Source organism: Rhineura floridana, chromosome 3 (assembly GCF_030035675.1).
Source record: "Rhineura floridana isolate rRhiFlo1 chromosome 3, rRhiFlo1.hap2, whole genome shotgun sequence".
NCBI lineage: Eukaryota > Metazoa > Chordata > Lepidosauria > Squamata > Rhineuridae > Rhineura > Rhineura floridana.
Window position 1 is genome coordinate 99,546,008 of NC_084482.1, and position 25,697 is coordinate 99,571,704.

At 43.9% G+C, this 25,697-nt stretch overlaps 1 protein-coding gene across 2 annotated transcripts in view; it reads left to right on the top strand.

Annotated features, from left to right (window-relative positions):
* The first annotated feature begins 16,089 nt into the window (after positions 1 to 16,089).
* Positions 16,090 to 25,697, top strand: part of P4HA2 (prolyl 4-hydroxylase subunit alpha 2) — a 72,937-nt gene continuing 63,329 nt past the window's right edge. For both annotated transcript variants that reach the window (XM_061617070.1, XM_061617068.1), the window contains exons 1-2: positions 16,090 to 16,355; positions 16,747 to 16,813. The gene's annotated coding sequence lies outside the window, so the exon portion shown is untranslated. The remainder of the gene's footprint in view (positions 16,356 to 16,746; positions 16,814 to 25,697) is intronic.

The following is a 25,697-nucleotide window of genomic DNA, read 5'->3' on the forward strand; positions in this document are numbered from 1 at the left end:
CCGGAGGGAAGGACTGTGTCTCTATTGCGGAAAGTCGGGACACCTCGCCAGAAATTGTGCAGTCAAATCAGGAAGATCCCAGCCGCCGGAAAACTTCACATCCCAGCTCTCATAGAGGCTAGAGAGTTGGGGGGTGCTACAGACACTGAGCCTCCGTTACGACCCCTTCCCTCCCAAGGAGCCCTTCTGTTGCCCATTCGCATCACCCTATCCTCAGGCGAGGGCTTCTCAGCCAAGGCTATGATCGACAGCGGAGCATCCTCTTGTTTCATAGACCGAGAGTTGGCGCTACACCACGTTATTCCCACAAGAGAACTGAGCCAGCCGTTGGCAGTGGAAACTATAGATGGCCGGCCTCTGAAGTCTGGGGGGGTGACTCGGGTAACTGAGTCCGTGGAAGTGAAGGTCCCTGGGCATCGGGAAGACCTGTCGTTCTATGTGGCGTCCTTGCCGCGTTTCCTGGTGGTGTTGGGTATGCCTTGGCTGGTTAGGCACAACCCCACAATCTTTTGGGATGAAGCTGTAGTGGTTTTTACCTCCAAGTACTGCCATCAATATTGCCAGCCTAAAGAGGAGCCACAGGTCTTGGCAGGGGCGTCTCCCCCAAGGGAGATAACTTTGCCCGCCAAGTATGGGAGTTTTCGGGACGTCTTTGATAAAAATGAAGCGGAGCAACTCCCTCCTCACCGACCCTATGATTGTGCCATTGATTTGGTGCCGGGAGCATGCATCCCCGCCGGGCGGATCTACTCTCTATCTGAACCAGAGTTGGCAGCGTTAAGGGAGTTTCTGGACGCCAATTTGAAGAAAGGCTTCATTCGCCCTTCACAGTCCCCTGCTGGTGCACCCCTGCTGTTTGTGAAGAAAAAAGGAGGGGAGCTCCGTCCCTGTAATGATTATCGGGCTCTAAACCAGCTCACTATCCCCAACAGTTAACCGCTGCCGCTCATTAGGGAATTGTTGGAGAGGTTGCGTTCTGCCAAAATTTTCACGAAACTGGACTTGAGAGGAGCTTACAATTTGGTGAGGGTTAAGGCAGGCCATGAATGGAAGACTGCGTTTCAGACCCGTTATGGTCAGTTTGAGTATTTAGTAATGCCTTATGGGCTGTCGGGAGCACCTGGAGTCTTCCAAAGTTTCATGAATGACATCTTCCGGGATTTTGTGGACTGCTTCATGATAGTTTATCTGGATGATATTTTGATTTACTCAAATACTCCCGAAGAACATGACTCACATGTGCATGCAGTGCTGCAGAAGTTACAGGAGCACCATCTTTACACGAAGCTGGAAAAGTGTGGGTTTGACCTAACCACACTGGACTTTCTGGGGTATCGGATCTCTCCAGCAGGAGTAGAAATGGACCCAGAAAAAGTTTGTTGTGTACTCACGTGGCAACCCCCCAAGACCAAGAAGGATTTACAACGCTTCTTGGGCTTTGCGAATTACTACCATCGTTTCATAGCCAACTACTCCCATCAGACCGCACCGCTCACGGATTGCCTGAAGGGCTCAGGACCTTTCCAATGGACAGAAGCTGCACAAGAGGCTTTCGAGAGCCTGAAGCAAAGGTTTGCTACCGAACCCATACTACAGCATGCCACCCGGCGCTCCCTTTTGTGGTAGAGTCGGATGCGTCGGATTTCGCGATCAGGGGGTTCTTTTGCAACCGGCCCAAAAAGGGGGAGAACTGATGCCTTGTGCTTACTTTTCCCGGAAGCTAACCGACTCTGAACAAAACTACACTGTGTGGGAAAAGGAGCTATTAGCCATTAGAGATGCCTTTGAAGCCTGGAGACACCATCTGGAAGGGGCGCAGCATGAAATTGAGGTGTGCACGGACCATCGTAATCTAGAGAGTCTTCATACCGCCCGTAAACTCAATCAGAGGCAAGTGCGCTGGGCTCAGTTCTTCTCACGGTTCCATTTCAAAATTCACTATATCTCCCAAGCACAGAATAAGCGGGCTGATGCCCTCTCAAGGAAGCCAGAATTTAGGAGGGATCCCACCCCAAGACCGTTGCAGTACATAATCCCTCCCGAGCGGGGAGTAGTAGGGGCCTGCCAAGATTCTTGGGAAGCTGAAGTGCATGAAGCACAACAACAGGACCCTTTCGTGCAGGAGCAGCGGGTCGAAGAGGGCGCGTCACCCCAGGCAGAACAGAAGGACCTTATATGGAAGGATGGCATACTGCACCATCAGGAAGCTGTTTATGTGCCCCCTGGAGAACTGCGAGCAAGGGTGCTACGTCAGTGCCATGATGCCCCCACGGCAGGCCACTTTGGGGGTTTTAAGACCATTCAAGCTGTCACTTGGGAGTTCTGGTGGCCCAAGGTGAAGAAGGACGTAGAGCATTACGTTCGCTCTTGCCCCACTTGCATGAGGGCTAAACATGCCACTGGGAAGCCACCGGGGCTACTGGAACCCCTCCCTACTCCAGGAGGACCTTGGCGAATGATTACTATGGATTTTATAACAGACCTTCCACCTTCGCAGGGGAAAACCACAGTTTTGGTGGTCGTTGATGCCTGCTCGAAAATGGCTCACTTCATTCCGTGCGCAGGGCTCCCAAACGCTCAAGACACCGCCAAGTTGTACGTGCAAAATGTGTATTGGCTGCACGGTCTGCCAGACAGCCTGGTGTCCAATCGGGGCACACAATTCACCTCGCGTTTTTGGCAAGCGTTGTGGAAGTTGCTGCAAAGTGAGTTAAGATTGTCGTCTGCCCATCATCCCCAAACGGATGGGCAGTCCGAGAGGGTCAACGCAGTGTTGCAACAATATTTACGTTGTTTTGTGGGGTATCAGCAGGACAACTGGATGTCCTACCTGCGTTTAGCAGAATTTGCCTATAATAATGCTGTGCATTCGCACACGCAACAGACTCCTTTCTTTGTCAATTTTGGCTACCACCCCCGAGCCTTCCCTGCCCCAAAAGACAGTCTCTCAGTCCCAGCCGCTGAGGATTACTTGCAAGAACTTCACGCTATGCAACAGCTACTCCAAGAGCAACTTGAACAGGCCAAAGCGGATTACAAACGTGCAGCTGACCAGCATCGGAGAGAGGGGGACCTCATACGAGTGGGAGACCAGGTCTGGATCTCTACACGTTTCCTAGCTATGCTTGGCTGGTGTCGGAAACTGCAAGATCGTCGGATAGGGCCCTTTGAGGTGGAGCCTCAGATTAACCCCGTGGCTTACAGACTAAAATTGCCACCCACCTTCAAGATGCACCCAGTCTTTCACAGGGCATTGTTGACCAAGGACGCTGCCCCCGACCCTCACCGTCCGCGAGTGGAGCCCGCGCCACCATTGTTGGTAGAGGGGGAGGAGGAATACGAAGTAGAACAGATTTTGGACTCGTGAAAACGCCGAGGGCGTCTTCAGTACCTGATTCATTGGAAGGGGTACGATCCAACTGAACGTTCCTGGGAAACAGAGGAGAATGTGCACGCTCTGACTCTGGTGAGAGAATTCCATGAGGCTTATCCAGAGAAACCTAGACCTCGGGGGTGGGAAGGGTTAAAGCATGGAGGGGGGAATGATGTTACACTGCAGCCAACTCAGAAGGGACAGGAAGGGGGGAGGCATGAGTTTCAGGCACCTCCGCAGCCAGAAGAAGCAGAGTTGGGGATTGTTGTGTCTGAGCAGGAGCGAACGGGAGGAGGGCAGCCTGCTCTTCAGCCAGTTCCCACGAGTAACACCCTTCCCGAGGAGCCGAGCGCACCGCCCCCAGTTGATGCAGAGAACGGGTGGGGGGAAGTTGCAGAGTCAGTGCCAGCTCCTCCTTTTCCAAGCAGTTCCCAGGAGGATTCCAGTGCGGCACCGCCTTCTGACCTCGAGCCTGTTGCTCGCGAGCAGGTGTCTTCTGATGAGCAGTTGGATGCGTGCCTCCTGTCTCCTCGTTCCCGCCGGCGCGAGAAACGGACAGGGCAAAGACAGGAATTATGAAGGAGCCAGAGATTACGTTCAAAAACATCTCCTATATAAGCCTGCCGCTCCCAGTGGGGGGTCGTTGAATCAACTTCCTTCACACGCTGCAGAGCATGTCTAGAGTATAGTCAGGGGTTTTAGTGAGTTAGCATAAGGTTTCCTATGAAGCGCAATGCCTTTGATGTATCCATTACTCTAATAAAACGGGATTTACTTGCACACACACTCCAGCCTCATTCTTTTGGCTTTGGACGGGACAATTGAACTCAATAAGCATGCAAATAATCAGACCTGCTTTTCTCCTCCTTTCCCTCTCCTCTCCCTTCCTCCTCCCCCCTCTTCCTTCTTCCTCCTCCCCTGCCCACTCCAGCCCTCCCTCCCTCCCCCCGGTCAGTTTTACCTATCCTAAGCATGATTGCATGGGAGTAAATCGCACTGAACTGAATAAACATGCAAATGATCAAACCTGTCCTCCTCTCCTCCCCCCCTGGCTGCTCCCATCCCAGTCCTCCCCTCTGCCTTTCCTCCCCTCCTTCCTCCTCTTCCTCCTCCTCCCCTCCCTCCTTCTCCCCTCCCCATCCCCTGTGGTCAGTTTCACCTATCCTAAGCATGATTGCAGGGGAGTAAATCCCACTGAACTCAATAAGCATGCAAATGATCAGTCCATTCTCACCAAGCTTGCACAGGATCCCATTTCTTACCTCCCAGATTAAAAAGCAGGGAAATTCACTAATAGGCAAAAAACCTTACAGTTTAAGAACGTACCTATAGCCCACAGCTATTTCTATCCAACTTTAAAAAGCAGGGAAATTGGGCAGCTCTAGTGAATGTTCCAGGAGAGCAGGAGACCTGACCTCCTCTCTGAGATATTGTACTGCCCTACAAATTGGTCAAAATGCAAACACAATTTGGGTTGGTCTTTCACTGTCCAATCCACTTGCTGTGTAGCTTGGAAGAATTGGGTAACATGTACCTCTGAGCATATGGTGAGTGGTGGCAACACCTGCAATCAGCTCAAATAACAAGACGTGTGCTGTGCTGATCTTGTTTTAGCGGGGAGGAAGCAACAATATTAAAACAGTTGATATAGTTCAGATGGTCACTTTAAATATGTTCGATTTACTTTGCAATTTTAGTGAAGTTTCCTAAGTAAATCATTCTCTTTTGCTCCTGTTCCTGTGAATATGTGAACTACAGCAACACTTTGCAACACACACAAAAAGTTCCAAAAACAATTGTGCAATAATGGCACTGACTGTTCTGCAGAATAGTTTCCAACTGACATGAGGAGTGTCTCAATTTGCACAAGATAAAACAGTGGGAGGTGAAATATATTCTAGCAAAATTAAGTGTGCTCTATGTTTTTAATTGACCATGCCCACTTTTCCTTAAGTGGAGTGGTTTAAGCATAGCAGGCTGAAAACATGTATCTTGGGCAGGCCAAGTTTGTTTTTTCCAACAGCCAGAGTCATTACTTAAGTAGCAACATATTGTAATCAGTCTGATTTTGCATCAAACTGCAGTTTCAGATTCAACTGTTAATGTGCCCAAAATAGAAATAGAGCATGATCCAGTATGAAGCACAAAAGGCTGTCTTCACCATCATATGACATTGACCAATAAAAAGGCTTTGAAATTAATAAAAATAAATTTGACATACATTCCTAGGATGAATAATGAAGGAAATATAATTTTCTAGGTTAGATTGCCTGTAGAAACAGTAGTGACACAGAAAAGAAGCAAAGTAAGGAGAACACCAACAAACATGCAAAAATGTCATTCTTCTCTGGAGATGGCAGGTGTTGCCACAACTCACCATATGCTCAGAGGCACATGTTACCAAATTCTTTGAAGCTACACGGGAAGTGGATTAGACTGTGAAAGATCAACCCAAATTGTGTTTGCATTTTGACAAATCTGTAGGGCAGTCCAATGTCTCAGAGAGGAGGTCAGGTCCTCCTGTCCTGGAACATTCACTATAGCTGCCCAATTTCCCTGCTTTTTAAAGTTTGATAGAAATATCTGTGGGCTATAGGTACATTCTTAAACTGCAAGATTTTTTGTCTATTAGTGAATTATCATCTGAATCCTGGTCTTAGTTATACATTCTTTTATTTTCTCTCTCTATATAATTATATACTGCTAATTCATATAGAAAACGTCTAAGTGGCATAGAGCAAATATAAAATTGCATTAAACATAAGAAAAATATAAAAGCAGAAAATATAAGGAACATTATCCAATCACATACAATTCATCCGACTTAAAAGTCCTGTTCACTGAAACAGACTGAATGCAGAGGTTTTATATAATAACTGGATACCTCAGCTTTCTTTCCAAATGGAGACTTAAATCAGCACATTGAAATCTGAGTGCACTCAGGTAAGTTCCTCTTATATGTGGAATATCTTCAGTCATTTCAATGGAAAGAGACATGTGAATGATGGTCATGTGAGTTGTGTCTCTTTGTTTAAAAGAGTGGAGAAGTCGTCCTGCACACTTCATTGGAGGTCCAGCTGCTAAATGGAGGTAAGTATGGTGTAGTGGTTAAGGTGTTGGACTATGATGTGGGAGACCAGAGTTTGAATCCCCACACAGCCATGAAGCTCACTGGGTGACCTTGGGCCAGTCACTGCCTCTCAGCCTCAGAGGAAGGCAATGGTAAACCACCTCTGAATATCGCTTACCATGAAAACCCTATTCATAGGGTCGCCATAAGTCGGAATCAACTTGAAGGCAGTCCATTTCCATGTGTGTGTATGATTTGAATTTTATTAAGGGGTGCTATAAATCATCTATTGCTTAATTTAGTAACTGTCATGAGCCCTGCGGAACAGTCCTGGAGTGATAAAGAAGAGGATGAAGATACAGATTGGGGCCCATGGGAGGCCCCCTAGCAACTTACAACCAGGAAGTGCTGAGGCAGTAGGCTTCAGTAGTTTTGACAGTTACAGTTCTTTCCCCTTGGCTCCAGTTACAACAGACTGAACACCGGCTGATCAGGAGCCCGTTCTTCTCCCCTCAACCCCCTCTCCTCCCTGGGTGCTGCTGCTATGCACACCTGCTCCAGAGGAGGAGGATCTTGATGATTTGTCCCTGACTCCATCGTCCCAGACACGCAGACAAATGACACAGGAGACTCAACTGGCCCCCACTTTCTCACCTTGAAGGAGTGCTTGCATGCGCTCATACTCCCATTCTGTGATACCTTCCTCATGCAAGTAGAAAGAGCCCACTCAAACCTACGTAAGGGTTGTAAGGGTGTGTGTCTGATTGCTACAACAACGTCTTAGCTTTGAGTAGTGACACTTAGTAATGTGGTATAGAGATGCAGTACCTTGTGTGACCTGTAAGATAATGCATGAAGTGCACTAAACTGGAATTTTTCATTAAACATACTGGAGAAAGATATACTAGCAGGTCTGAATCTGATTCCAATGGGTAGGCCCAGGACAGTAACAGAATATAAAATAAAGTCATTTTCTGAATCCAAATATTTCAGAACAGAGATTTTATCTGAAATAAATATTGCCAAAGTATTCTGTATTATAGAGCCAAATTGTTGGGGGGTTTAAAATGTTGGACTAGGACCTGGGAAACCAGAGTTCAAATCCAAGACTCAACTTACTGGGTGATCTTGGGCCAGTCACTATCTCTCAGCCTACCCTACCTCACAGGATTGTTATGAGAATGAAATGGGAGGCGAGAACCATGTACGGCACCTTGAGCTGGGAAGAAAGATGGGCTACAAATGAAATGAAATAAATAAATATAAAGAAACTATTATATAGCTAATAGTGAACTTACTCTTCAAGGGCCATCCTTATGTGGCCAAAGTGGCATCATCCATACACAAGAGGGACTGGTGAGTTTTTGAGATACTCTAAAAATATTATGTAGCTGGCAGCAAAGAATAGATTATGACCTTTGGGTATCCCCAGATTTCTTTTCTGCACAGAGTAGCACATAACTATAAACTGAGAAATGTTGTCAGGCCTATTTTTAAGCAGCAGCTGTAATTTACATCTCTTTGAAGACAATGGGAAAATTTCCCTTTGATATGTACCTTCAGAAATTGTGTTTGGAATTCTCATGTAGAAGGAAGAATCAGATCATGTATCAATTTTAAAAGGTAGACTTGATGCCTTTGTACAAGACTGGACATGAAAAATGTTGCTAAAGTTTTGCCGCTGTGGAATAACAAATGCTAACATTTGTGATGACAGTTTAGACTATATTTAGAGTACATAAAAACACAAATCACTCCATCTTTTCCTTATATGCATTCAATGGTCTGACCTCTCAGAGGCACGTCTGGCCACATGGTAACATTTAGACATTTTAAAAATAAAACAAGCCATCAGCAGTTGCTGGAGCTTTCTGTATTTCAAGCTGGTTTGGTGCCTTTGTGAACGTGCAGGAGGGCACACTTTGTAAAGCTGCCAGATGATCATTTGCTTTTACCATAATTACCTTAAACAGAAATAAGAGCCACCAGAATCATCCCTTGGCTAGCTTTTAAATGTTTCCAGTAATTTCGTAGCAAGCTAATATTTGGTTTCTTAAATTTAGCAAAAGTAAAAGGATGTTAATGATGAAGAGGGTCTTTCCTATTATATATGAGTTTGTTTTGATAAGTTAAGTTCTTATTTCAAGTTGTAGTAGGGGAGAATATAATCCTACCGCTTTTTATTTGATTTCGTGGTTACTTCTCATGCATGAAGCCAAACACCTCAGTGGATCTTAGATCAGTGACGGCCAAATTGGACATGACAAGGGAGGGCTGTGAATCCTGTGACAGGATTTCTAGTTGGTTTATTTAAAGACAGCAACATTACGAGCTGTTATGGGGGCACCTGATTCAGAATGGGATCATGGTGCTAAGGGAAAGGAGATTTAAGGCTTTCATTCCCCACCACCATTTTTCCCCAATTGAAATTGCCCCCTAAAAGCTTTTATTACCATGGGTAAAATATACAGGTATCTCACACGTATGTACTCATCTTATCATCACAGCAACCCTGTGAGGCATGTCAGGCTGAGGGAAAGAAACTGGCCTCAAATCACTCGGTGAGCTTCATGGCCAAGTGAGGATTTGAACCTGGGTCTCCCTGATCCTCACCTGTATTCTAACAACTACATCATGTTGACACAAACGCTTTGATCAGTGAATTGGTGATGAGGGAACAAGTTAATCTTGAATTTGACGTATGAATTCATGCTTCCTTTAAATATAATGGGAATGTACCTTTTGTATTAATGGGGCAGGGGGCAGGATATACACTATTTACATGTGATACAAGATACAGCTGTGGTGGATTTTTGGATTTCTTTGCTGAGCCAATATGTTCCAGTGATTCACTTTTAGATGGCTGGTTCCAACAATGGGCTTCTATATTTACTAATTATATATTTGTTAATTGTAAATATAACTTTAAAAATCTAGTTGTACCTTGTTTATCTACTGCTGAATCTATTTCCACCATATACACAGCAAGTTCCATTTCTAATGTGCTGCATTCTAATTGTAATGATAACTTCATCTTTCTTTCTGTTTCCGTTTCATTATCAGGCACTACTAATATGTTTGATAGTTTCATCTATATGCCACCTGGGGCTCCTTTGGGAGGAAGGGAAGGATACACATTTAATTCTTCCATCGCCATCATCATCTGGAATTTGTTTTGTAAAATAATATTCCTTACTTTGTATAGGATGATGCATGCTAATTTTGAAGACCAGGAGAGATCATTAATGGAGACCTGTCATATGAAGCAGGGGCAGGGAACCTGGTGCCCTCTAAATACTGCTGGACTACAACCCCCATCAGTCTTGATAATTGGCCCATGCTGGCTGGGGCTGATGGGAATGGGAGAGGGAACCCAGCAACATTTGGGGGGTGGGGGTCATAGGAAAGACATATAGGGACAGTTTTATGAAGGTTACCTGAATTTGGAACTTGTGCCTGTTGTCTTCTCCTATGTAAAATAATTTACTATATGAAATAATGTTATGGGTTTGTAGATTGAGATAGATTATTTCTATGAGTCCCCTTTCAGCCTCTGCTTTGGAACCCTGCACCTAGAGGTGGGCTCTGGAGCTGAGAAACCTGCTCCACTGGTCAGATAAGTCTCCTTTGTAAATCTAATAGAGTGGCCAGGTGAGCTAAGAGGTCTATCAAGTGCCCATTAACTGGCAAATGGGCCAGGGAGATCCTATTGTTATTGAAACTCTTCAGGAGAACCCCCTCCCAGGGCACAAGAGAGGCTTGTGTTTTTAGCTAGTCTGAGGAAAAGCTGGGAACTGGAAACACAGAGAGGCTGGCTCCCTGCACCACAGCTTTAGGATGCCTCCTGTAAGCCTAATGAGAAAGCAAGATCTATTGGACTGCTAATGTTTTGATCCCCTCCATCTTATGCTCAGGCTGTGAGTGTGTGTAAATAAACCACATATCATAAAGACACCATAATCTCTGTCAACTTTTTCCCCAAGGAAATCAAATCCTGGGCAAATGCAGGGACCCCTGGAAATCTCTCACCGCTCAGAGATTGGAGTGGTGCTCAACAATAATTTATCCTATAACAGAGTTAAATTCTGTGTAATTGATTTTTCTTCAGCTACATGTAAAGTCTCCTAGGCATCCATGAGATCCTCTCCAATGTTCCTGGCAGATCACCCTTGACTGCACATTTAACTTCTGAACAGTGGTATTCCTAATAGAAAGTCCAACAAAACTACCATCATGACCTCTTATCTGCTTACTCGATTTAAGCGATAAGCCATGAACTGTCAACACATTCTTAACTGGAATCCAGAAAGATAGCTGATGAATTGTACATTGGCAAGTCCAGAACCCTGTTATGTTTTTGTAAGCCCCCAAAATATTAAACATGTTTAATGGGGTAGGGTCTTACAGAATGGATGTATGCAATTGGTGCATATAACATGTTTGGATAAACCAGTTTGGAATTTTGCTTTTTTGTAATTATTTCTGCAGTTTTCTTCCACTGAATACCCACTAGATGTTTGCTAGCAAATTTAGAAGACTATGGCTTGGGTATGTAGCCGGTTACATTGCTTGATATGAATTTCAGCATTTCACGCTTATTTTGCAGGCCTTTTTGTTTTGTTTTTATTTATTTACTGCTCTTCACCACGTTTCCAGGGTGGCTTACAAGAATTAAAAATTGCAATAAAATGCATTAAAACAAAGACATTAAAACACAGCAATATAAAAGAAGTTGATGGAATTTAAATACAAGCACCAAGCAGCAGAAACATAATATACACCGATTTAGGATGCCTGAGAAAAGGAAAGGGCCTGCCTGGTGCTGAAATGAAATCAAGGTAGGCAACAGGTACGTCTTGCAAGAGAGAGCAACCCACAGGGCAGGAGGAGCACCAGCAAGCAGGTTTGTTCCCCCTGTGGCCACCCACTGCTACTTAATATTGAAGAATACTGCACACTACAAAAGATTAGCCGATCTGCTTTTTAGCATTTATAAAGCAACAGTACATTGTAGAGAACTTTTTATATTTTCGTTCAATGGCATAGTAAATTATATGAGCTTCACACAATTCACACAAGAAGGGGCATTGTGCATAAAAAGGGGCTGCAGGGCCTTGCTTGTAGACCTGCCCTCAAGGTTGTGAGGCTCCTGGGCCCTGCACTCAATGTCTGCAAGAAAAACCCTGAGCATTGCACACAGACCTGTTGTTTCTTTCCATGTGTTCTGGTAAACCTGCACAAGTCGGCTTTTCCCTGAAGACATCCATGCCTAAGGAGTGGACAGTGGGGCTGGGACTCAGGAGCCACATGACCTTGCTGCCAAGGCCAGAAATGTAGCCCAACAGCCCCTTTCTATGAGTGATGCCCCTTCACATGATTTCACATGACAGAAGATATGGACATCATGGAGACAAAGAGATCATGGATGGACAGTGTGTACAATGGAAATGTTCTGCTGAATCAGATGGAACAGATGGACTAGGGAAGGTGAAGATGAGGGGGTTCAGGGACATCTTTGTTAATGATGTGAGTCTTGAAGGAGGACTTGAATGAGCAAAAGGTAAGGTCTCAATGGGTCTCTGGAAAAGGGATGGTTGCTCCGTCATAACGAGCAATATGGCAGAAGAAATGGCAACAAGATTGCCAGGAGACTGATTAATTAAATTTATTTATTTATTTATTAAATTTATATCCCACCCTTCCTCCCAGTAGGAGCCCAGGGCAGCAAATGGAACCATCCATACAGGAGGTTGTACTTAATAGGAGGGGAAAGGGTATTATGAGAAACAAAAGAGAAGATGAATTGCAATCACAGAAAAGTGAAGAACTTTTTTTAAAAAAAGGACTAGGACCTTGAAGTTGATGCAGAGCATCATTTATACATTGTTCTGTATATCCAGTGTGTTTTAAGAGTGATTGTTCTAGGAACAGTGCCTACCATTGATTAGTAATTCAAAATCTAAAATAAACCAGACTAGCCTGAAAAGTGATTTCCAAACCAGATGCTCTTCTTGTTTTGTAATTTAACATGAATACAATCCTTAATAAGATCCTTTAGTAAGAAGAATAGTTTTTACTGATATTGTTCTTTACCCTGCCTTTGACACCAGAGATGTATGTTTTCAGTACCCACTCTATTCCTGTGACTGTAAATTGTTTCAATTATTTTTAATATTGAATTTTGAACCGTTGTAACTTGTCTTGGGACCTGCTGGTGAAGGACAGGTAATAAATTTAACAACAACCACCTTTTTTCTTCTGGCTGTCGATAAACACATGTTACTGATTGATACCATAATAGTATATAGAGAAGTGTTTTATTTTTGTCTGTTGTATCACTTAGTCACCTGAAAGCAAGATAAAAGTAATATGAATCATTCCATTTAAATGCATCCAGTGCAGTACATCTGTAGGTGGTAGTACAATTTTGTTGTTGTAAGTACACCAACAATGTGGTTTGACAAATGGAGAAGCTTCACTAAAAGTTGTTTTGAGAAGATGTATTCAGTGGAACGTTGTTTCTATTAGAGTTAATTTCTGTGTTTCTTCCCTTGTTTCCCATGAATGAACCACACACAGTCATCTGTGAAACTCATCAGAAGCCAGAAATCAAAGCATGTTGATTATAGCCAAGGAGAAAAACACTGAGCTAAATTCGTCATACTGCAAAGAGATCTGTGTAATTTCTTCACTGTTAATTAATCCTGTAAGTTTATCACTTCCCAAATCAAACGTTCCAAAAAAGTGTTGCATCTGCCATAAAGGACAATGTGGAAATCCATCCTCATGTTGCAATTACTTTGGAATTGTTACAATTTCCTCATCCTTTCTTAGAAGTCACAAAGATGTCCATAGCTCTTATGTTCTGCAGTGCCCAAAGGTGATGGATGGTGGTACAGCAGACACAGAATACTGCAACTTGATAGAATGTAGAACTGTATGGGAGCATACCCACAAATTGCTCTATCACCAGAAAGCAGGTTGTTTTTGAGCACTTTTATGATCTGCTTTTGTTTTGCGATTTTTCATGATTATATCTATTGTGTGAAATCAGAAAGCCTGCATGTAATCTCTAGGACCATCTGGTTCAAAACCTTCCAGTGATGTAAGATTTTCTCCTCTTAAAACAATTGCTTCACCTTGCAAACATGGTTCTGGAACTCCACAGGGGTTATAGCTTTAGTGATGGTGGAGGAAGGAGGCAGTTAGAGAGAAGAAATGCTTGGCAGGGTAACATTCCATTCCTTCTCATGTCTTCCCCAGTGCATATAGACCCCTCCTAAGGGTGTTTTATGATGAAGATGGGTGGCTGAGTTTTTGTATGATGTGGCCACAGTGCAGTGAAGCATGTAACTTGCCCCTAAGCGAAGAAGCTCCCAACTGTCCTTCATCACATCACCATCCTGCAGCCTAACTGAGACTTCACTGAGGAGAAAATAGGATAATCCTCCATAAGCCGCACTAAATTCCTAGAAGGATAGAAATGTATTAAAGTAATTAAATTTGCTATTGAAAACTGCCCACTCCGTAACAGAAAATATGTTTTAATGGCACAGTGGGATCCAGACAGGTCATATAATTATAATTACATGGTTAAGAGGCTGTAAGTCATTTTGATATTAGTCCTTTCTTAAATCCATTGTATCTCTGGGAAAGCTTAAAAGTTCGTAACCATCCAGAGATAGGATGTTTATGTGCCCTTTCCTGCATGTCTACCCACTTCCTTAGAACAAAAAGGAAGTATCTTGATGTGTGCTCCCCTTTGTCATCCTACTTCACAGGCAGCAGTTCTTCTCTCTCTTTTTATTCTTAACCTGTTCATTTTAAGAAAGTGTTCATTTCTATGAGAATACAGTAATGCACTCCCTAATAAACCAAAGCAATGCCTACATGTACTCTAATAAGTAACTAAACAACTAAAACAAAAAGAAGAACAAAAGGGGTTTTGGAAAATAAAGAGCTAGACCCACATCTTATAATTAAGTACAGAAGCCTTAGGCTGCAATCCAATGTGCACGCACTTAGGAGTGAATCCCACTAATAATGAGACTTGCTTCTGATTACATATACTATATAAGATTGTGCTGTAAGTAAAGTAAGGGTGATATGTTTGATTATCAGTTTTTGTTAGCCTATTGAATATGTAAGACTTTGGGCCTGTCCAGACATCCTTTTAATTGTGTATTCATGATTATTTGTGCTCATGATGGTATCAGGTCAGTTACATGTAGGGGTGTAGTCATCCGGGGTCTCATGGGGATCTTAGACCCTTACTTTTTTGCGAGCAGGGTCCTTATATCTCCAGCATCCTACAAGCCAATCAGCATGAAAGGGGAGCATGTTAGCCACTGAGAAGAATCTTCTAACATGCTTCCTTGTCCTTTCCTGCTGATTGGAGCCAGAGTGAAAGGAGATGGGTCAACCACCAAGAAGACTATTATCAGTAGCTAACACTCTCCCCTTTCTTTATGAATGGCTCCTAGGGATGTCTGTTGTGGGAGAAGGCATAAACAAGGATCTCATTCTCAATCCAGCAGCAAACAAAGGGTGATGGAGCACAGCTCTGACTACCATGAAGGGACCCTGCACTTCTGAATTTGCCCCTACGCTACTGTGAGCAGCCCTGCTTTCTATATTGTTTGTGCTTGCAAATTTTTTGGGGCGGACATGATGTTTTGTTTCTAACTATTGCATGTATGTCCTGTAACTTCCTGCTGACATTCTTTAACTTCTTATACCACAAATGTCCCTTTGGTTCTTTCCTCCTGCTTTTGTTGCACTATTATAGCAGTAATGCAATTACACTGGGGAAGCATCTCAGAACAATTAATAAAGCAGAATGATGTGCAGATGGTCCAGTATAAATTCACCACTAATGCACTATTATCACGTCACTGGCATGTTGCAGAATACACCTGGCAAAAGAGGGGAAGAAGGGGGGGAGAAGCAGCCCAGTGTGGATGGGCCCATGAGTTAAGATAGATCCTCCCTTATGAAGAACCTTGTGAAACTTAGAAAAGGAGTGCGCCAAGGCATTTGGGTGCATGAGGCAAAAACAAACAAACAGCACCTTGGGCCTGAATGGGGGCACTCCTAGGAACTCTATATATGCTACATTGAGGTCCAGAGCAGAAACAGGATATAGATTTGATTAGTTTTCGCAACCTGCTGGTAGGGACGGAAAAATAGGAAGAGAGATGAAAACACATCACAATGGATTTCTCCATCGCAGCTATCAGAATAAAACTGGTGCGTACATTTAGAACAGCATTTCAAGTACAGCCTCCCCACCAACCTCTACAAGGTAAGGTCTGCCAGTCCTTTTTTGCCGGTCTCTTCTCTTGTCCTCTTCCTAGACTGTAAGAAAAGTCCTCTATTCCAAGACCTCCTAAGGAACAGTGTCCAGTTACGTTCCAGTGTCCATCTGGAACATAAGGAGTTCCTAAGACCTGTCCGCGTTTATGGAGGCTAAGAAAGCGATAAACCTCGTATTCACTTTGCACTGAAAAGTATGTCGATGTCTATCACCGTTAAAACGAGTCGGGAAGACGGCTATTGGAAGCATTACGGTACTGTTTGGACGCATTGGAGGACTGTGCCCGCGAGGGAGGAGTTTCCGACGTGGTAGCCGCTCAATGGGAGCGGAGAAAGCCAAGAGCATCAGCAAAGGGGGAGGAGGAACCGCAGCTCCGTCTGGAAATGCCAAGGCTGTTCTAGAAAGCGCGGAGCGGGAGGCTGCGTGTTCTTAGGCGGGTGGCAGAAGGTGCTTCTCGCGGGCAGGGCAGGATCAGGGCACGCCTTCGGCATTCCATAGCCGTTGCTTTGACGCCGATCGCGGGGTCTAAATCGGCTGCTGTCTCTCGGTTGCCTCTGCCACATTTGGGGGTCGTTTGCCCTCCTGCAAGAGCCCAGGTCTGCCAGTCCGCTTGCTGCCCGCTTCTCTCCTCCCTGTGCTGCTCACTGTCCCCCTCCTTCCTTCCCTCGCCCTTTGCTCTACAGGCGCCTTAACAATAAAATCCTATACTTCTCTACTCCCCAATAAGCTCCGTTGGAGTTCAGCGGGGCTTGCCCCCCGCCGCCCCCGGCCGTAGGGTTGCAGCCTTTAGGCACACCTGCATGGCTTCCTTAACCCAGCATGGCTTGTTGTTGGGACCAACACCGGCGAAACCCGAAGCCGCAGCCGACACGCTAGTCGAGTCGAGATGCAAATGGCAAAGCGGCCGGGGATGACTTCATCACTGTGACGAGCTGCCGCAGGGAATGTTGCCACGCCATAATAAACTCCTGCCTAACTTGTTTTCAGGGGCGTCTGAGTTACAGACAAGAGACCAGACAAGACGATTGTGCCTTCGCCACAGGGATTTCAGCAGGTAAATCCGTCTAGCACTCACGAGTCTCTGTACACTGGAGGGTGGGGGAGTGAGAGTTATTCTAAGAAATACAACTTTTTTCTCCCTAGGCGATGCCCCATCTGAGGAACGTTTATGGTATTTGTGGGTTAGGTCAGAATGTGGGGAAAACCTTGATCCCAAGTAAAAAGCGGCAGGCTAAATCCCGGGGCTACTTATAATCACGATGAAACTTCCATTAAGATGTAGGTCTTGGTAGCCTCCTTAGCTTTTCTGCTGTAAAGCACCCCCCGTCCTGAGAACTATAGTTTGCCCTTCACAGAGCTGCAATTCTCAACACCCTCAACAAACTACAGTTCCCAGGATTCTTGGAAGGGTGTGATTTGGATCACCAGATGTTGCTGGACTACAATTCCCATCATTCCTGAATATTGGCCATGCTGGCTGTGGCTGATGGGAGTTGTAGTTCAGCAACATCTGGGGACCATAAGGTTGGGAAAGGCTGGTGTGTATGCACCATGATTTAAAAACAAGAGGCAACCCGAAGGAGTTTACCTTGTATTTTGTCATTGGGCAGGGAATGTATAATTGCTATCTGTGCTGCCAGAATGGTTGTGCAGATAAGCTGGTAGGGTGGACTTTTCCAAAATACAAAACCTTGGAATGTCTCCTGTGGTCATTTTCCAGAGGGGTAGTCCTGTTACTCTGTTTTGCAGCAAAAAGAACAAAGAGCCTTGTAGTACCTTAAAAACAAACACATTTATACTATAAGCTGTCGTGGACCAGAGAGTCCACTTCATCAGATACATGAAGAGTTAGCTGGTGTTGTAGGCCTATTGTACATACCTGGTTTGGGGAAGGGGATTGTAAACAGTGAGGAAATGAAATGCAGTTTTGTTTTCAGAATGGTGCAAGTGGGTATTGAGTGGCTCTGAAAAATAATGTAAACCATCTTCTGACAGTGTCAAGGGCAGATAGATTGATGCAAGAAGACTACATTCAGTTGAGCATGGAAAGAAATGTGTGTGTGTGGGAGGGAGGGAAGCCCCAGCCCAAGTGGTGCCTCGTAGTACTTCGATCATTGGGAAAGGCATGAGGGTTACCACTTCTCAAAGGAGCTTCAGAAGCACCTCGCAGCGGGAAGACACTTAGTTACTCTTGTGCTTGTAACTGTTCTCTGACAGAAGAAAAGATGGGCGTTATTTTATGGGGACTATAGCAAGTTAATATGCTGCTAAGAAAAGAAGGAGGAAATTGAAGGTTAGGTGACTTCCTTGGTGATAGTGCTTTCCATCTGCCATTTTCTCTAGTCTGTAAAGTGCTACAGATAGTCTGGTGCTCATTATTCCGTTTTCCAGTCACTTTGACTCCACTGCTTCTGTCTGCAGAACTTGCACTTTTAAGAGTGCCATGTAAAGTTTGTGTAGATTGGGTGTACTTGGTTTTATTTTAATTATATTTTATTGTATATGCTGCCTAGACACTTTTTTGGTTAAGCAATTTATAAAGTTTCTAAAAAATAAAATAAGTTATTCAGAGATTCAATCAGCATTTTTTCCTTACACTGTTAAGTGACAATGAGAGTTATGTCCTTTTCCCTATTAATTCTCAAGTGCTTCAGAGAACAAGCCTGTTGCATTTGGATTTTACACATTTCCTTTGACAGTGGTGGATAACTGTATTCTGGATTGCTCCCATATAAGGCAATGTAAGGTCATCATTACTAATAGAACACACAGCAAGCTTCTCTGTGTACAAACTTCCCAGTCTGTGAAAATGGAACAGTGTGGGTCATCCCATGGCTTGGTTGCACATCACTTTACATCAGGAGTAGCCAATGTGAAGCCCTCCAGATGTTCTTCAACTCCCATCAGTCCTAGTTAGCATGGCCTACTAGTCAAGGATAGTGGGAGTTGTAGTCTGACAACATCTGAGGAGGCACCATGTTGACTATCCCTGCTTTACATGGTATTGATCACATGGGTACATGTATTAATACCCAGCCAATGTAAAATTAACCTGTACCTTTCTGTCCAGGCTATGCGGATACAAACTGTGTACAGACAATAGCATTAGAGAGATTTGAAAAAAGACAAATCTGTTGCGATACAGATATTCACTTTGTAGTTTCACCATTGTAGTTTCTGGTCAAATTGATTTCATGTGCTTCAAAAACCTACAAAGCCTCTTTGACTGGAAACCATGATTGGATAGGGAGAATGAATGTGCGTAGTATGGGTGACAATAGATCTAGTTTACTCCCTTCAAGGCTCTGAAAGATGATTATCCGTAGTGTCTTCAGGGTGTTGGAAGTCAGTGTCACTTGATTGTGGTGTATGTAATCTTGCACATAGTTTATGAGGACTAGAAGAATCCTTAAATTTGCAAGAAAGAAGCCCACACAATAAAGTTGAAATGTAATGCAAGAGTTGTAATAGTAATTCACCATTGGCACTAGTAGTTCCCAAAGGAAGTGGTTGCTGGAGTCTTTGAATCAGAAGGAATGTATTTCTACATGATGTGATCTCATTTACCCACAGTTTCATGAATGCTGTGGTTTGTGTTATCCAAGAAGCCAAATTAGATTGGGGACACTTTCAGTTCCATTGATCTCTGTGGGAAGAGTTAAGTGAACAGTATTAAAACTCTCTTACAGTAATCAAATCTTGTTATCAGTGCTTTATACCCACCTTCCATGGGTGGAAAGATGCCCTGAAATCCAGGTTTCTTTTATCAAACCTACCATAATGTATTTTGCCTTTTTAATAAATAAATAAATAAATAAATAAAAATGAAACCTTTGTCACAGCAGTGTTGCAGTGGTGGCTAGTTCCCATTTTGGACTGGCGGGGCAGAAGGCAGGGAGCCCAAACAGTAGTGGTGCCAGAACCAATGAGAGACAGAGCCAACTAGCTCTAGCTTTGTCCCCATCCTGCTGCTCCCTGCTGAGTTCTATATGAGGCAATACTGAGGTCAAGGAGGAAGGTGAAAGCCAGAAGCATTGCCTGGACTGGATGTCAGTAGGATAGCAGGCAGGTGGAGGCTGGTTGAGATTGGTGGGGCAGTGCCCTATTTGCCCTAATGGACCAGCCTCCACAATTAAAATGATTGCTAACTTTTGCAACTTAGATATGCCTTATCTATGAACCAGCTTTGAAACGTCTTCAGACTGGCTGTAATTAAGAAGGCAGGCAGGTGAGGGCTGGCTGAGGACAGATGGAGGTTGGTGGGACAGCACTGCACTTGCCCTAATGAGCCAGCCTCCACTGGGATGTTGACTGGATCAGTGACTATGTTGGCAGTTCATATTTGTATACTGTGGGAAGTATCCAGTGAAGTAGCTCCATTAGTGCAAGGACTTCTGACTGCACAACAGAACTTCCCTCCACGTCCTCTCCCTGCGCCCCCACCCCCGCATGCCCCCCTGAGTCACTTGTGACAGAAGTGTGACATAAGCACATTAAAATAATAATAAAAAATACATTTGTTCTTGGGGTTTCCCTATCTCTCTGGAGCAGATTTTGGGAGGGCGTGGCACGGAGATGACAAGGAGGAGACGTTTTATTGTGCAAACGGAAACCCTTGAGCTAATGGAATTACTTTGTTGGATACCACCATATGACTTTGAGTTATTTATCATTTCAGACTGTAATATTGAAGTTCTGCCTTGACTGTAAATATGAATGTGAGCTTTTTTAAACTAATAAATACTCAGATTCAATGAATAGTTCTTCATCATAATTCTTCCATTCTGCCCCTATATCTATTCTCCTTTTAAATCCTAATTCCTTATTTCCTATGTCTGTTATTGTGCATTCAGTATTTAAAAAAAGAAAGAAAAGAAGACCAGTAGAAATCTTTCCTACTGCCTTGTTTCTTTTGGTCAAAACTGAGTCTAATGTGTTGGATGTAAGACATTTATTTTTCCCTGTTCCTGTTTTTAGGGACACAAACAGGTCTATAGTTAAGAACATTATTTTGCCTCCTATAGCTGCTTAATATTAGACAGTAGGTGAAAGAAGATCCCCACAATAGTCTGTCTGCAATGATGTAGAAATACTGTGGAATTTGTAGGGCAGATAACGCCTTTTTATATTCAATTGCCTCATTCATCAAAATCACATCCAACTTGTTTGGCACATTACAGATGACCTGCCCACTGCTTATACCAGTTACATTAAATTTGCATATGTGCACTCCTGCATTTAGAGTTTGGTATGGAGTTTCTGGGATAGAAAATTACACACATCTCGCACTCCTTTCTTATAACAGCATTGTCCACCGTGGATCTCTAAGTACAAGCAGTTTGCTTATCAGCAGAAAAGTGAGCAGTAATTTTTCACATGTTTGGATGGTAGTGGAAACTTCTAACATCTCTCCTACCCCCTGCTTTTACTGCTTTGGAAGAAAAAAAATTCTTTTCAAGGCATTGACATACAGTCTCCTATATCAATGGATTGTTTCATCTGTTTTACTGATACATTAGAAAGAAACTAATCAATTATATAAAAGAATTGTCCATGATCTTCAGGAGGCAAGATTATCAATGACATAATTCCTTCAAGCAGATTCTGCCAAATCAATGACAGCTGTTATTTGACCAGGAGAGACCCATATATCAAGTTGACAAAAATAATACTAATACATAGTTTGCTTATAGAGTTCCCCCTTTGGTGTTTCACAGTATCTCGCAGTCTGATCTTGCGGGTGTTCACTTCAGAATTTAGCCCAACTATGCAGAGGATTGCATTCTTAGTTATCTAAAAACAACTTTGTAAGATAGGCCAGCATTGTTATAGCCTAGCCATATTACAGATGGGAAATTGAAGATAAAAGACAGCAGCTTGCCTCAGACCACCCACTGAGCTCATAGCTAAGCAGAGATTTGAATTGGAGACTACTGGCTTATACATATAACCACTGTGCTGCACTAGTGTTCTCTCTAATGGGTAAAGACTTAATCACAATTGATGGAGCAACATGATTTTTGTTTGTTTGCCTGTTAAAGCTCTTTGATTTGCGCAGCTTGCACAAGTGGGAAGAGGGTTTGTGTGAATCAGTAGTTTTATACTTTCATTTAAGCTTAATGATTCAATGATTCAATCAAGTATGTTGCTTTCCTTGCTGCTAGGAAGTAATGCCAGCGCAATGACTGAACATATAAATGTTATATATGTGGTTTATTTTATTTATTGTGTTTATATCCCACATTTCCTCCAAGGAGCTCAAAAAGGCATCCATGATGCCCCCATTTCCACAACAACCCTGTGAGGTTGGTTAGGCTGAGAGACAGTGACTGGCCCAAGGTCACTAAGTGAGCTTCATGGTTGAGTGGGGATTTGAATCTGAATCTTCTTTGTCCAAGTCCTAGTGTCTGACACTCTGACTACTATATCAGACTGACACTCTCCCCTTCCCCCCCGCCGTATATAATTAGGTAAAGATAGGGCTGGGATAGAACAGTTGTTTCTTCAGTGGAAGGACCTGGAGAGATGTAGACATTATGTTTTCTGACCACTGAAAAGAGTTTTGGTTTCCTGAGCCTTAAGCTTCCATCTTTAGGCAGATTCCTGTCACCTTAAGGACTAGAGTAGATGGAGTATGGACTTGTTTGAAGTTGTATGTGGTTGTCCCTGTGCAGTGGCTCAGGACACAGATCCACATATGTCTAGGGATCTAGTCTAACTTGAGCATATGTAACCAAATAATGTAGAAATACAAACTCTACAAAATACATGTTTAATAACATCAAATGTTGTTAACTGTTGTCTCTCTTGATACCATCAGGGCTGGTGGAGAGTCAAGCAGGAGTGGGCACTGGAAGAACAGCTAAGACTAAACAGCCAGCCAACACTCAGAAGCTTTATAGGACCAAGCAGAATACCCTTGGTCCCTTGTCTCACCTGATCCTTAGTGAGCTGGTAGCTGCAGTACTGCCTCTGGACAGTACTATGATGGTAGCAGTTCCTTTAGCACAGGGGCGGAGAACCTTTTTGACTCCATGGGCTAGGTCCTTAGTGAGATCGGTCTCAGGAGTCAAATTTGACTGGTGGGAATGACCACCACCTGTCAATCATGTGATGCCATTATGACATGATATGATTGACAGATGGGGTGACCCTGCCCACCTGTCAAAATACCTTGCAGGGAAGGGCTCCAAAGTGCCAGAGGCAAACACTGGCTTTCTACTACTCTCCCTTCCACCACCGGTGGTGGTGAGTGGGGGACCCCCTGCGATTGCACCGATGGAAGGGAAAGAAGGAAGCCAGCACCTGGGAACCCTGCTGGCTTCCTTTTTTCCCTTTCCTCCACCACCCAAAGGGAGAGAAGGAGAGGATTTTCCAAGTTTCCCCCCCCTCCCCCATTAATTTCCCAACATTGGGGAGTTGAAGGGGGAGGGGGACTTTGAAAAGGCTTTGTGAGTCCCCCTACACTTCCTACTTAAGTTTATGATATTGCAGATTTGAAGGAGGAGGGGAACAGTCCTGCAAAGACTTTCCAAGTTTCCCCCTTCTCCCCCCAATATCAGGAAGTTAATGGGGGAAGGGCAGGAGACTTGGACAAGGCTTTAAGACAGCTCCTGCACTCCTGTTTGAGAAAATGGGAATAAAGGACCTGTCACATCTTTGAAGTAGATTGTGTGTGCACCCATAAGCTGCTCCTAAAGTCGCTTTTGTACAGGGCTTTCATTTCTGCTTAGCTGGTGAGTGGGGATTAAATCTTGCTGCTTTTGCTGCTTAATCTTGTTTTCTGCTGGGAACGGGATCGCACAACCATGGAAGGATTAAATCCTGTCCTCCCATCCCTGTCCTGTCAGCTGGTGGGCAGGTGGACATGACTTGGGGAAAATGGCCTCAGGGGCCAAATGTTCCGTTTGAAGTTGCCTAGTCTAGAAACAGGTTTAATACAGTAGGGCTCCGCTCATACGGCAGATTCCGTTCTGGACCCCCGCTGTAAAGCGAAACCCATTGACGATAATGGGACGCGTCACGCAAAAATGACGTCAAAATGGCACGCGACGGAAAAAAAACGCCGTAAAAACGGAACAAGCACCTTAATGCGGGGACTTTCCCTAATTGAAAGCTGCCGCATTAGCGAAGCGCTGTAAAACGGGGCCCTACTGTAACTTCATTTGTGTTTATAAGAACTTGGTCTAAGGATAATGTTTACCTTTACATGAAAAAAAATTATCTTGTGCTAAGGGGTCCAAGTAAGATGAATCTCTTCTTTTGCCATTCCTCAGTAGCAACTAGGCTATGCCTGAAAAAAACATACTTCCTCAAGGCTTTCTTACTTTAACAAAGTGATTGCTACTTTTATATTTGCATAAACCACATGATGATAATGAGTCTCAGTTGTGAATGCTTATTTGTGCAAATTAAAATGCAAAAGTGCCTTCTCTATTATGATAGTTCTATTGATTTCCTTCATCTGGGCTTGTCTGCTCCTGATAACCTAAAACAGAGTTGAAGAAACCTTCAACCTGTGGGCCAAGTGGGCCAGGTCTCTCTCTCTAGTCTACCGGCCTCTATTCAAGCCTTGCCAACTGTTTTGGTCCTACAGATCAGTTGAGCAAGGTGTGTGTATATATAATAATAATAATAATAATAAATTTTATTTCTAGGCCGCCTATCTGGCCGCACAAGCGGCCACTCTAGGCGGCGTACAAGATAAAGTAAAATACAACATACAAACTACATAAAAACCCAAGAACTACAATATAAAACGAAACCGAACCCACCCATAGCTAAAACCAATGGAACCCAAAAGAAAAAACAAACAAAAACAAAACAAAAGACAAAAACCCAGGCCACCTCAGCCAGCCGGCTTATGTATCCCTCCAAAGAGGGACAGGTGATGGAAATTAGTCACAGCTGGCTGGGGACCTGGGACCTGGTCCTGCAGGAGGCACGTCTGCCAGGCAGCAGTCCCACTGGGAAGGGTGGTGGAGGTGGTGTTCCAACAGCAGCAGCAACAGCAGGCTCTCCTTCCATGGGTGGCGATGTTCTTCTTCCTGCAGGCACTGGGTCTCCAGTGATCATGGAAAGTTTAAACTTCTCTTTTTTTCTTACACACACACACTCACTCACTTACTCTTTAACTGATTTGCAGAAACCAGCTGAGAAAGTGGGCTGTAGGGAGGGGGTGGGGAATGGGCCATGAAGAAAGAAATCACATAAGAACATAAGAGCCTGCTGGATCAGGCCAGTGGTCCACTTAGTCCAGCATCGTCTTCTCACACTGGCCAACCAAATCCCTTGGGAAGCCCACAAGCAGGACCTAAGTGCAGCAGCACCTCCTTGGTTTTCAGCAACTGGTATTCAGAAGCCATGCTGCCTCATGGCTAGTAGCCATTGATAGCCTTATTCTCCATGTATTTGTCTAATCCTGTTTTAAAGCCATCCAAGTTGGTGGCCATCACTGTCTTCTATGGGTGTGAATTCCACAGTGTAACTATGCATTGCATGAAAAAGTACTTTTTTTGGGTCTGTCCTGAGTCTTTCAACGTTCAGCTTCATTGGATGTCCATTAGTTCTAGTGAGGGAGAAAAACTTTTCTCTGTCTGCATTCTCCATGCCGTGCATAATCATATACACTTGTATCATGTCCCCCCTTACTTGCCTTTTCTCTAAACTAAAAAGTCCCAAATGCTGCAGCCTTTCCTCATAGGTGAGTTCTTCCTTGATCATATTGGTTGCCCTGTTTTGAACCTTTTCCAACTCTCAATATCCTTTTTGAGGCGAGGCGACCAGAAGTGTACACAGTATTCCAAATGTGGCCACACTGTAGATTTGTATAATGGAATTATGATATTGGCAGGTTTTTTTCTGTTCCTTTCCTAATGATTCTCTCTTCCTGCATCACTAGCTCACTGAATTTTCTCACTGTACCCGAGAATGGAGTT